We start from the raw sequence: 14,149 nt of genomic DNA, 5'->3' as shown, positions 1-14,149 counted from the left end.
AAAATTTTTTTTATTGGAAAAGCAGATTTACAGAGACACAGATCTTCTGTCTGCTGGTTCACTCCCCAAGTGGCTGCAACAGCCGGAGCTGAGCTGGCCAGGAGTCAGAAGCTTCTTCTGGCTGTCCCGCGCAGGTGCAGGGTCCCAAGGCCTTGGGCCACCTTTGTCTGTTTTCCCAGGCCACAAGCAGGGAGCTGGATGGAAAATGGAGCAGCCGGGACACCAACTGACACCCACATGGGAAGTGGAGGATTGGTCAAGTGATTCATTGCGGCTGGTCCCAATATCTAGTTTTGAAAAGAAATCCCTGTTCTGTTTTCCACTGTGACAGTCCTGATTTACATGCCCACCAACAATGTGTAAGAGTTCTTCTTTCTTTACAGCCTCCCCAGCATCTGCTACCTTCTTTTTTATAGTAGTTATTCTCACATGGATGAGGTGCTAATTCATTGTGGTCTTATTTGCATTTACCCGATGGGTAGAAATATTGAGCACATTTTCACACGTTTGTTTCTCATTTCTTCTTTCGAGAGATCTCTGTTCGGGTGCTTTGCCTATTTCTATACAGGACTGGGTATTTCTTTGCTGTTGAGTTTTTTCGAATTGATGATATATTCTGGATATTAGGCTTTGTGGGAGAAGTGCCTCGTGCACGTGTTCATCTGTCTGATGTCCCTGAACTCTAAGGAGCAGTGGCTTTGCAGAGATATCTGAATCTCATTTTCCTCATTTTGCTTTATCTGCCTAAGCTTTTAGGATCTCACCTGAAATACCATTGCTAATGCCAGCTTGTTAAAGGATCTGCCTTATGTTCGGTTAGCATTTTTCTAGTATCAGATCTTAAATTTCAGTGTTTAATCCATTTTGACTTCTGCATGTAGTGAGAGCTTTCTTTTTCATAAACTTGTCCAGTTTTAACAGCATTGTTTATTGAAGAGACTACCCTCTTTTCAGTGTAGCCTTTGACCCCTTTGCCAAAACTCAGTTGGTTGTATAGATACCATTGATTCTCTGTTCTGTCCCGTTGATTTATTTATTTATTGGCCAGTGCCAGGCTGTGTTAATTAGTATAGTTTTATAGTAAGCCTTGAAATCAGGTATTTTGATGCTTCTAGCTTGATGTTTCATGTTCAGGATTTCTTTGGCTGTTCTGAGTCCTTTGTGGTTCCATATGTATTTTGTTTATTTATTTTTAAAGATTTATATTTATTTTTATTGGAAAGACAGATATACAGAGAGGAGGAGAGACAGAGAGGAAGATCTTACATCCATTGATTCACTTCCTAAGCAGCCGCAATGACCAGAGCTGAGCTATTCTGAAGCTAGGAGCTGCTTCTGGGTCTCCCACGCGGGTGCAGATTCCCAAAGATTTGAGCCATCCTCCACTGCTTTCCTAGGCTACAAGCAGGGAGCTGGATGGAAAGTGGGACTGCCAGGATTAGAACTGGCACCCATATGGTATCCTGGCGTGTTCAAGGCGAGGACTTTAGCTGTTATGCTATCACGCCAGGCCCAATGGTTCCATATGTATTTTAGTAGTTTTTGACTCTATGATGATTGTAGCTGATGTTTTCATAGAAATTGCACTGAATCTAAGGAGTTCTTTTGATAATATGGATCTTTTAGTGACAATTTTCTTAAATCTATGCATATCTTGAATTCCTCGCTTCTTACTCTTGATATTTTTTGTTTCCCTCCTAATGTTACTGCTAATGACTTCCACAACAAATTGACAGAAATTGTGAAAGTAGAGCTATTCCAGATCTAAAGGCCATATTTCAACTTTCTCCCATTCAGAATGATAATGGCTATGGATTTGTCATATACTGCCTTTATAACTTTTACGTATATCTCTAATGTCCCTATTTTTGAGTTTTTACCTTGAAAATGCTCTTTGGCTGGATCTACGAAGATCCCTACATGTTTCCTGTTTATTACAGTGATGTGCTTTATTACATTTGTTGATTGGTGAATGTTGAACCATCCTTGAATTCCTGGGATAAACTCCTTGATCCCTGATGTGGTTTTGGCTTTTATTTGACAGTACTTTTTGGGTCATTTTTGTATCTATTTACCTCACTGATACTAGCCTGTAATTTTCTTCATGTGTCTTTGCTTGGTTCGATATCAGAGTAATTATGTGCAAACGAGAAGTATCTGTCAGAGTTCTAGACTTTGCAAATACTGGAGAACCCTGAGAGGCACTGGAGTTAGTCCTGCAAATGTTTTATTGAACTTCGTCGTAAAGCTGTCAGGTTCTGGATTCTAGTTATGGCTTCAATCACATTGATTTTGATGACTTACATATTTTTTGTGTCCTCTTATTTTAATCTGGATTGTTTGCATGCATTTAGAAATGTATCCATATTTAACTTTTTCTTGCTTGGTAGCGTGTAGTAGTTCATAGCAGTTCTTTATAATGTGTTGTTTCTGTGGTATCAGTTTTTTTTTAAAGATTTATTTTTATTATTATTATTTTTTTTATTGGAAAGGCGGATATACAGAGAGGAGAGACAGAGAGGAAGATCTTCCGTCTGATGATTCACTCCCCAAGTGAGCACAACGGCCGATGCTATGCCGGTCCGAAGTCAGGAGCCTCTTCTGGGTCTCCCACGCGGGTGCAGGGTCCCAAGGCTTTGAGCCGTCCTGGACTGCTTTGCCAGGCCACAGGCAGGGAGCTGGAAGGGAAGCGGGGCTGCCGGGATTAGAACTGGCGCCCATATGGGATCCCGGGCGTGCAAGGCGAGGACCTTAACCACTTGCGCCACCACGCCGGACCGTGTGGTATCAGTTTTAATTCCATGTTTTTAAATCTATAATTTTACTTACCTGACTTTTGTTTCCTTTGCTAGTGCAGCTAAAGGTGTGTCTGTGTGATTTATGGTTTCAAAAAGAGGCTTTTTAATTTGGTGATCTTCTGTGTTTATTTTTTCAGGTTAAATGTCTTTTTTAAAAAAGAGATTCACTTATTTTTACTGGAGAGAGTTGCAGAGAGAGAGGCAAGAGAGATGTCGATCTTCGTTCTGCCAGTTAATATCCTAAATGGTTGCAACAGCCAGCTGCGATGGTCCAAACCTAGGAGCCAGGAGCTTCTCCTGAGTTTCCCATATGAGTATAGAGATCCAAGGATTTGGGCCATCTTCCTCCATTTTCTTAGGCCATCAACAGGGAGCTGGATTGGAATTAGAATAGCTGGGATGCAAATGTCTATTGGGACGCTGGAACTGCAGGCAGAAGATTAGCCCAATATGCTACTGTGTGCTGGTCCCCTCAGGTTGAATTTCAATTCCTTCTCTTGTGATTTTTATTGTTTCTTGCTTCTTTACATTTGGGTCTCATTTGTACTTCCTGTTCCAAGTCCTTGAGTGTTTATTTACACTGCTTCTGAAACCATGGACAACAAAAATCTGTCTCTCCATGCTCAGTGGTAAGCTTCCAGTGGCTGCCAAACATACTAACAACCTCTAATCATTTTTTTGCATATCGGTTGCATAGCAACTTGCAATTCCATAATGGCTACTTTTCCCACTATAGATTACTTGGCTCTCTCTCCTGCATCCTTGTTTAAGCTGGACAGAACTGGCTGTGACCAGTTCTGTACCTGGAGTCTGCACTGACCAGTTGCAGCTGACTGGAAATCAACTTGCTGGTTCATTGATGCTAAGTGACACATCCGGTGACATGTCAGCAGCCATCTTTGGACATAACACACAGGTGAAGACATGATCTCTCAACATGGCTGCTCGGGGGACTCCCCCACTTCCCTGTTCTGTGTTCATCATATTTGAGTGTATTTTACCAGCTCTGCGAGTACCCAGAACACTCTGTGCATGGGGAAACTAATTTGGGCTTAAAATGACTAGCCATTTTTGTTTTGTTTTTTTCCTACAGGGGTGTAGTGAATTTAGACATTCTCTTTCTGAGGAGGTGAATTCCATATTTTTATGACCATGAGGATGCAAATGAGTGGGGGTTCCTGTCCAGTAATATGTCTATTTGTTAGAGGGATACACAAAATGCTATAAACATCCCTGTTAATTGTTCTTTCCCTGTATCCCACATGCTTTCCTAAGTTCTGTTTCCCTTCTCATTTATCTAAAAAATGTTGTTACTTTTTGATTTCCTCAGTGATCAGTCATTCAGTTTCCATGAATTTGTAAGTTTTCTTTTGTGCTTGTTGTCCATCTCTAGTTTTGTTTGTTTGGCTGGTTATTTTCGTGTCCCTTTGGCCAATCAGCACCTTTTGACTGGGAAACTTAACTCTTCAATGTGTAGGACGAGACTCACATGCTATTTTGTTGGTAACCTGCTGCATGTTTCTTTCAAGATTTCTTTGTTTACAAATTTTCATAATGATTACATAGTTGATCAGGGTGAGAAGGATCAAGGATTGGGGAAAAGTGGGTGAAAACATCGTTTCCCAGTTTGTTATTTCTTCTCGGGAAGGGGACAGAACTTCTTGTAACTTGTGTTTTGGTAGTTTGCTGTCTGATCAGCTTGGATTCTCTTGTTTCTCTTTTGTGAATTCTCATGAGGACTTGCAGTGATTTTGCATTCCTCCCGAGGTAGGCAGGGCTCACTGTGGGGTAGGCAGGGCCCCCTGTAGGACTTGTAAAGAAGTCCTCTGCTGCTGACTCAGGAACTGTCACAGTTTTTGTCCGCCAAAGGCCTTCTTTCTCACTGACTTCTGAGAGCTAGCTTTGCCGAGTATAGGATTCCTCATGGGAACTTTCTTGCTCTTGCTAAACCTTGAACGTATTGCATTCTCTTCTGGTCTGTATGGCTTCAATTGTGAATCGAATGGGTTTTCTTCTGTATCGAACCTGAAATTTTCTTCCATTATCTGTAGAATTCTCTCATTTTCTCTAACTTTTGAGTTTGCCTGTATTCTGTTTTGTTTGAATTCAGTTGGGGTTCTTTGAGATTCCTTCATCTGGATGGTCATATCCACTTCAAGACTTGGGGGATTTTTAATTGTGATTTCACTAAATAGATTTCAAAGCCTTTTTTTTCCTTCTCTGTTATTTCTGTTGGATTATGTCCCTTAGGTCTCATAGGATTTCTTCATTTTTTTGAATTATTTTTAACTTTCAGTTGATTGGATCATCTCAAGACGCTTATTCTTAATATCAGAAAGTCTTCCTTCCATTTGGTCTATTGTGTTATGAAATCCTCATTTTTTTTTAACTTTTGGTTCCCTGCCTGATTAGTTTTTAGCTCTAGGTTCTTTTTGTGATTTCAATCTTGTTGCTGAATTTCTCATTCATATCATGTATTGTTTTACTCACTTAAAAAAAGTAACTGTCTGGTTCTCCTTAGATTCATTGAATTTTTTAGGATCATTACTTTGAATCCTTGTCCAAGAACCTCGCAGGTTTCTTTCAAGTGAGGATCTATTTTTGGACAGATCGTGCAGGCGCCAGGCTTCCTTGTGTGTCCACGTTTCCTGTGTTCCTACTCTGGTGTCTACACATCCGGTAGAGCAGCAGTTCCTTCTGCTTGGTGGAGAAGCTTTCACTGTAAAAGAAGCCTTGTTCAGATGGGATTCTCGGTATTGGTAGCAGAGTTGTTTTGATTTTGGTTTTAGTTGAGCCCAGAAGTATAAGCTCTAAGTTATTTCTTCAGCTTTAATCCGTGTCAGCTGTATTTAAGAGTGCCGTAGCTGGCTGCTATTGTGTGCCATGTGGAGGACGTAGTATCACAAACTTGAAGTGGGAATGGACTTCTGCAAGTATGTCTCTTCTGGTGCCAGAGAGCTGGATGCCAAGCTCACTAGGTTTGTGTTGGCAGCGATCCTATTCCCGGTGCTGTTGAACACACATAGTTCCCCTGTCCCAGCAGTCAAGCCTGAAGGACACTGGGGTGTGTGTCCCCAAAAGCTCTGGCCTTCACACTGTGTGAGCCAACGGGAACTTCCCTGCTGCTTGGGTGTAGCTGATGATGGGACTTTCCATGTCAAAAGCCCCAGTTTCATTCCTGGGGAATATGAAGTGACCTTGCCCTAATTCTACAGATCGGTAGCAGTTATGATATGATGTTGGGTGTGGGTCTGGAAATTTGGAACGCAGGTAGTATCTTCCTCATGTCCCATTTGGTGATTATGGTGAGTCTGGGGCCTATAGTACTAACAGTTAGGGTTCCAGAGCTGCAAAGCAGGAAGGGTAACTTTGCCTTTGTCCAGTTGATACTGTGCACTGCACCCTGACACCCACGAGCCTGCAGCTGTGTGCAGTGTGAAAGTATTTTCCACAGGCCTGTTAGGGTGAGCACAGGGCTTCTCGCATCACAGAGTCAGCAGTCTCAAACCCAGAGTTACAGGGAACAGACATTATTCAAGTCTCACGTTTTGCATACACCTTACACTGGAGCGCTGGAATGCAGTGAAGGTCCTCTTCTACAGGGAGAACTCAGTGCCACTGGGTGGAGGTGAGCTCTAACAGCTATAGTCCAAGAGCTGCGGGACTCGTGTGTCCTGTAGGCTGACTGCAGGCTGTGACACTGGAGATTGTGTGCTAGCTGCTGCAGGCTTGGCTCAATGGGACACACAGACAGGCCTTCTCTATGCCCTGTAGGGGAACACAGATGCTGCTGTAGCTCCCAGAGGAACCCAGAGTTGCAGGACTTTGAGGGTGCCTCCCTCAGAATTCCCTGCATGCTATTCTGGGGGAATTGTGTGGTGCAAGGTGAAGGTTTGGGGCAGGGGGCTGCAGAGACAGGGCATCCTTCAGAACCCCAGGGGGAAACAGTGGTTCTTGGGAATTCCAAAATGAACAGTCATAGTCGCAAAGCTGCAGGCTGCTGGAAGCAGGTCCCATGCAGGTCACCCTGGGGAGAGGGACTGGTAGCTGCCCACCTGAAGCTGAAGAATGCTGATAGGGTCTTCCAGGTTACTTAAGTGAGCCTGAGTGGTTCCAGGCATCGCAGCAGGAGCAGCAGCCACAGTCTCCCAAGCTGCAGCACACAGCTCAGGACGTGTAAAGGTGATGCTGGGGCTTTGCTTTGCTTTGTTAGGAGATGCAGAAGGTCTCTTCCTCAGGTCTTGTCCTCTGGACTTGAGGATCACCTGCTACTGCTGCTGCTGCACTCCAAGAAGCAGATATAAGCTTCCCCAACCTGCACAGGGTGACTTGAGCATGGCTCCAGGACCTGTGCCCAGCAATCCTGTGGCTGCAGAGTGCATAGGAGCCTGCACTCTGCCAATTGTAAATTACCTGACTCTGGCTCCCTGCTGTACTCCAAGATAGAACAGTCTGGAGGCAGTCTTATTTTGCAGTAGTTCCAGGGAGTTGTGGTAGCACCTGAGATGGTTCTCTGCCAGCTTTCAGCATCTCTAGGTTGTTTAACGTCCCCTTCACTTCCTTTCGTCTCCTGGAAACATGGTCAGCCCTTGGCTGCTCTGGTTCATGCCAGTGTCTAAGGAAGCCGGTGCAGGGCCTCTGCTTCAGACATCTGGGGATTCCCCTATCTTTTGTCTCTGTCACTGTGGCTATTCATGCCACAGCCATGCAAATGTTTGGACGTGCAATTTTGTGTCTTTATGGAAGCTGAGGAGATTAACAAGAGCAAGTATAGATTTGTATTTCAGCGTTTGCTACCTTCGGGCTCGTGCTCTGCCCTCTCTCATGTCCTCCGTGTGCTCCAGTGGATTTCGGTTGCGGTCCAAGGATTTTTTTTTTTTGTTCCTGTGCAGCTCTGCTTCCCACTTACCCACTTTGTGTTGTCATTTATCAAACACATTTCTACATCTTGCAGCTTCCCCAGGCATTTGGGCCATGCCTAGCTTCTTTCCCAGGCCATTAGCAGAGAGCTGGCTCAGAAGTGGGAGTGGCCTGCATGGAATGGCAGCTCTGAGGACAGTAGATTTACTTGGTACATCCCAGCACGGCACCTCTGATGGGATGTTTTGCTTCCAACAGTTTGCCTTTGATTGGACCTTCAGGGTTGTCCCCTCACCCACCCACCCATGACGTGCTTTGGCACAACCCAACTTGAAGCTTTTGAATTTCTCAAAGGCATGGAGGAACATTTCTCTTCCGACTGGAGAAACATTCAGTTATTGCTTCTAGAACATGTTTCTTTTTGCTCTTTCCTGCTTGCGATGTGCCGTTTTCTGCGTACATTTATATGCTTCTTAGTGACCCACATTTCCAGAGGCTCTTCCATTTTCTTCCCCATTTTCTCTCTCTTTTTGAATTTTGAATTGCATCATCTCTGTTGACCTGCCTTCAAGTTCACCGATTCTTTTGTTGGCTCAAATCCACTGCTGAGGCTTTCCGAGGAATTTTTCATTTGAGTTCTTGTGCTTCTTCACTCCCAGAGTCCCTGCTTGTGTCAGTTCACGTCTCCCGCTGAGGTCATCTAGTGACCTTTTCATTTGAGTGGTTGCATTTTTTACCTATCCGTTCCTTTGGATAATTTCTATTTCTTTATCAGTAGCCTCTGTTTGAAAAGATGCTGTCATTCTTCATTCCTTAGCTCGTTAAAGCTGTGGTAACTTTCATTAAGAAAATTCTAATTGTTACAAATCTTTGAAAGTGATTTTCAGTCACTATCTGTTAAAGCCAACATCCAGGCCCTCTTTCACTTTCTGTGTATGAGTTATATTTACGTATTATTTGCATGCTTAATACTTTTTTTTTTGCTGTTGGCAACTGGTCACTTAATGTAGCAATGTGATACACAGACTCCCCCATGCACTTGGGTTTTGTGATGATCTATTTCCACAGTAGCAAGATTGCTTTAGCTCTGTGGCTTTCTACTCACTCGTAGCACTGCTCAGGAACCTGCACTCCTTCGGGGCTGTGTGGCTTCTTGCAGGGGCCCCTCTGGCTGTCCTTCTGGTGAGGGGGTGACACTGCTGATTTTGCCCACACTGAGCTCATTGACTGCAGGTCTTTTTCTAGGGATGAAGCTTTCCATGAGTCCCAGGTCTTTGTTCTAACCCCAGGTGGCTCTTCCCAGCTGTCTAGCTTAGGGTTCGCTGGTGAACTAGCTGAGGGGCAGATGTCGTTGTTTGTTGCTTTTTGGGGCCACTGTCAGGTTTCTCTTAGAGGCTCATCAGCACTCCTAGGCCTAACTCTCTCCATACTGTATTCCCAACACGGTGAGGTCCTTTGGCTGTCTGATGGTACCCTGCTTCTCCTCTGTTGTTTTTATGGGAACAGCTCCCAATGGAGAGGGAGTGAGGCCTGCTCTTTGCAAGCTCTGCTTTCCTAGGAGGATGGGGAAAGTGATCTCTGGTCTTTCCAGCTTCTCTCTTCTGGCTGGGAATTTCTGCTCTGCAAGTGAGCCTGTTGCGCTCAGCAGTGAGCTTCATTCCTGTGGATGGGGGTGTGCCGAAGAAGCCAGCGTGTGAAGCTCAGCCACATTGCCAGGCAGTGAGCAGAGGAAGACGTGTCTCTTCTGATGTCTCCTGACCTATTTTTTGACCTATATTTCTGACATTTACCCTGCCAGAGTAGAGGTAAGTGGGGAGCGAGAGGGCTGTGGCTGAAGACTCAGGCTGTCCCTCGCTCTTGCAATTTTTTTTTTTGAATAAATGTTGCTTAATGTACTATTTTCTATTGAGATGGTTTCCAGAGGTTGTAAAGATAAAAACAAGCCACAAATCTAAGCAGTCAGGGTTGTTTTGATGGGGGGCAGTTTCACAGAATGACTCCCTCTGAAAGTGTGACTCTTAGTCTTTTATGGTGATCAGAGATAAATGGGGAGCATGAAAACTATCACCTGAATAAAGTTCAAAAAGAATCCTTTTCACAAAGAGAGAGGTCTTTCAGGATGAGATTTCTAGCTGCAGTTAACTGGGGTTTTCATCCTGACCGATTTTTTCCGAACATATCTTAACTTGGGCTATACTGTCTGAAGACACTGCCTACCTACCCTACGCTTCCTACCCTACCCCAATCTCATTTCTTCAGTACTGTGGACACTGCATTTAAAAAGAAATCTGAGTATTGCCTCCAGTTTGAAACTCATATTTTTAAAGATAATTTTAAGATTCTCCTTCATTTCTTTGATAGCTGGAGGGTTGTCAATTCTTTATCCAGAAAATTTAAGTATATTAGTGGAGGTCAATTCATCAAAATGTATAGAGTATCTATAGAGTTCATCCTTGCCCTGGGTGCGGTGGGGGATGCTAATGAAGATGATTTGATCTGTGGTTGCAGGGAGCTATTAATTTGGGATTTAAATAGTTGGGAATACACAATTAAATTCAGATACTTTGCAGGCCATTGGTTAAACACGATGTGCTTTCTGGGGAGCTGTGTCACTGTCAAGGGCATTTGCATTGTTACAGTTGCTGATATTCCCAGTGGTGTTGGGTGAGTTACATTGACCCGTTTAAAATCTTCCCTCAGTCTGCCTGACTTCTCAGGGCACCTGAGCCCCTCTATTGTCCAGTACTTCAACTCTCTTGACCATAGTTTATGATATCTTACTGCATAACAGTTGATACTGCTTTTCTGCCAAAGCCGTGAGTCGGGAATGAGATGCTGAAGAGAGCAGAAAGGAGGCTTCTGCATTAAACCCATCATCAGGAGACTGTTGTCCAACAGCCGCCTGCTTGGGCAAACTGGTTGGAGGTGTTACTATAAACCCCCAAACCTGAGTCCACTTATGGATTGAAGTTGGGGTTGGGAGGTGAGTCATCAGCTCGTGTTCATTTTCCTCGTTGGTCAATGATGCTTGTGGTCTTGATTGGTCGGTGGTGCCATAATCTTTAGGGAATTTTTATGATGGGTGAGTGTGCTTCCGTTGACTTGGAGATTACATGTAAGTGATAAGTAATTTCTATCCCACACCTGGCACCTGGAATTCCCCTAAGCAAATCCCTCCGAACAACACTGGCCAGCCAAGTTTTATTTATCAGAGAAGCAAGTACTTTCTTGAGTCGGATGATTAGAACCTTGTTGGGTGGGCTTGCTGTTTCCCTCCCACATGTCAGTGAATCGCTTTTCTTTGTTTTAAGATTTTTTTTTTTTTATTATTGGAAAGGTAGGTAATACAGAGAGGAGTAGAGACAGAGAGGAAGATCTTCCATCTGCTGGCTGATTTACTCCCCAAGTGACTGCAATGGTCTGAGCTGAGCCAATCCAAAGCCAGGAACCAGGAGCTTCTTTCAGGTTTCCCACGTGGGTGCAGTGTCCCAAGGCTTTGGCCCATCCTCCACTACTTTCCCAGGTCCCAAGCAGGGAGCTGGATGGGAAGCAGGGCCGCCAGGACACACACCAGAGTCCATATGGGATCCCGGTGCATGCAAGGTGAGGACTTTAGCCGCTAGGCTACTGTGCTGAGCCCAATGAATTGCTTTTAATAAAGGATAGGCAAGGGAGATAGACAAGAGGCTGGGTCCTGCCTTTATATTACAGAAATTTGATCTCAAAACTAACATACTTGTTGGGAATATGTTCACTTACTTGAAGCCTCAAGCTAGCTTATGTGCTATTGTCATCTCTGCTTCTTTTTCTGCCCATCTTCCTGCTGGACTGAGGGCCTGCCATGCAGCCAGACCTCCTGTATTGTCTGCCTTTGCACTGCTGGGCTGCTTGACCCTCTGCTCCCTCCCTTCAAGCAGGCGTTGTACCAAGTGCTGGGTTTTCGCGATCAGTGACACACTGTCTTTGACCTTGAGGGAGTTTGGCAGTGTCATGAGGGGAATAAACACGAAAGGCAACTGAATGCGGTGAGTTGATGTTCTCCTGTAGCAGGAGACGACACCCTGGAGGACTCTCAGCCCGCTTCCCACTTCCCTAGGTCAGTAGAGGGAGTCAGGAGGAACTGTGGAAGAAGGAAGGCGTGATTCAATTGAGCTGTGCACACCGGCTCTGGCAAGACTGGGACGGGTAGGAAATGCTAGGGAAGGGTTTTACAAGCGTGAGAAAAACTAGAGGACAGAACCCACATCCACAGGCTTGATTTGTCACAATGGGCTTTGCTTCTAACAGCTGGCTGAGTGTGAATCTATTGGGAGAATGTTTCCTGGATCTGAATACTTGCCGTTATTTTTGCTCTGCTTCCTTTGTCTACCCTAGTTTCAGCCTCTTTGATACCAGGCAGCGGGGCTGTGTTCATTTAGCCCAGTATCTAACACACTTAGTAGGTCCTTAAAAGTGGTTTTCATACACAGGTATCATAAAACCATTGACGATCGCTCAGCTTAAGCACCATTCACTTCCTGGAAGCTGAGCACACGGGGGCTCATGGCAGCTCCCTGCCTCTGGACTTGTGGTTTTCCTGTTGAGAGTTCTCCGTTTTAAAGGCTCAGAGAGGAAGGCTGTGCTGGGTTGGAACTGTCCCAGACACAGCAGGAGTGCAGAGATTCTAAATAGACCTTTTCTTTTTTCTTTTTTAATTTTTATTGGAAAGGCGGATATACAGAGAGGAGGAGAGACAGAGAGGAAGATCTTCCATCCGACCGTTCACTCCCCAAGTGGTCACAATGGCTGGAGCTGAGCCAATCCGAAGCCAGGATCCAGGAGCTCTTCCAGGTCTCCCACACAGATGCAGGGTCCCAAGGCTTTGGGCCGTCCTCGACTGCTTTCCTAAGCCCCAAGCAGGGAGCTGGATGGGAAGCAGGGATGCCGGGATTAGAACCGGCGCCCATATAGGATCCTGGCACTTTCAAGGCAAAGACTTTAACCACTAAGCCATTGCACTGCCTCCCTCACTCCACTATGCCATAGCACTAGGCCTTTAAATAGGCCTTTTCTATGAGCTGAACTCTGCCTTCTGAGCTCCTGACTAATTTTTTCTAATTACACATATTGATCTATAGCATTCAGACAAGTAGGTTATTAAGTAGAATAACTCAAACACTCATATTCACCTTGATAAACTTCCCTTTGGTTAACAAAGATGTATTTATTTTTATTTGAAAGGCAAATTTTACAGAGCAAGGAGGGACAGAGCAGTCTTTTATCCACTGGTTTACTCACCAAATTGCTGTGACCGCAAGAACTGAGCTGTTCTGAAGAAGCCAGGAGCCAGGAGCTTCTTCTGGGTCTTACACAGTGGTGCAGCTTCCCTAGGACTTGGGCCACTTGGGCGAATGATGAGCTTGCTGTGCCATACCATCTGTCAACAGGCTTCCCTTTAGACACGATGGACCAACACATGCTCTATACTACGTGATGGGAAAGCACCAGTGTGGGTCTGAGCAGTCCTCTCTCCACTGTGGCTACGACTCCCTGGAAGCCTGGTGATTTACCACTCCTTGGCATTCTTGGGGTCTTCCTTCTGTAGGATATCTTCCTTATGTAGGATATTCTCTTTGGCTTCCATGTGATGGTGGCAGAGGGGAAGCTACCCTCACCTGTCTCTGCCTGTTCCACTGACCAACAGATTCTTTTCCAGATGACAAAGCCTTTGGTGAAGGCCCTGCTGTCACCAAGGGCTCTTCTTCCCTGCTGAACACCCATTGCCCATGTCTGCTGTTTGCGATCCTCCCTTCTGCCCAGCTCTAAACTGCCGAGCAATTACTGGGGTGCGCAGGCACACCCCCTCTCTGCTAGCCTCTGCTTCCTCTCTGTCAACATCATAGGAACTGCTGCCTTGCGGAGGAACAGCTTCATGTTTGAAGTCACACAGAATTTGCGAGGCAACGTTTCCCTCGGCAGTCTGGACTGATATCTCAGCACTATGCAGAAAAAAATATGCGATGTTCTTCCTCCATCCTGTCCAGGCCCTCATCCTCCTCCCCGTGTCATGTTCAACCACACTCTCCACGGCATCTGGGTAGAAGAGAAGGGGGCTGTCGGGGGGCCGAGTCCTCTCAGCTGATGGGGAGATGCTTGGCCGCTGTTGCTCCATCAGGAGATAGATGAGCCCTTATCTAAGAGCCCACTCTACCCCCAATTTCCAACGAGGCAGGAGGCGAAGCAATGGATTTATCTCCCCTGGCATAAACACGGGTAATTGACGACCTGGGTGCACAATAGCCAAGCCATGCAGTCTGACAAAGGATTTCCTTTTTTTTTTTGAATCATGATTCATTTTCATTAAGTCTTACAAAGGAATAGAAATGGGACTGGCTTTCTGGCTTTAAGCATTTGTATAGCATCTTACGGATCACCTTTCTTGGAGGAGACTGCATAAGCTCTCCCAGGAAATGCAGCCAGCTCCGTCACCATAACCTTATGATATATATGTG

The 14,149-nt window shown here is 45.1% G+C and overlaps 1 protein-coding gene across 1 annotated transcript in view; it reads left to right on the top strand.

The window, feature by feature from the left end:
• ZMAT4 (zinc finger matrin-type 4) overlaps positions 1-14,149 on the top strand; it is a 244,525-nt gene that overhangs the window by 126,599 nt on the left and 103,777 nt on the right. The gene's annotated exons all lie outside the window — the stretch shown is intronic.

This window comes from Ochotona curzoniae, unplaced genomic scaffold, assembly GCF_017591425.1.
Source record: "Ochotona curzoniae isolate NIBS_2020 unplaced genomic scaffold, NIBS_Ocur_1.0 contig_899, whole genome shotgun sequence".
NCBI lineage: Eukaryota > Metazoa > Chordata > Mammalia > Lagomorpha > Ochotonidae > Ochotona > Ochotona curzoniae.
This window is presented reverse-complemented; position numbering and strand designations above follow the sequence as displayed.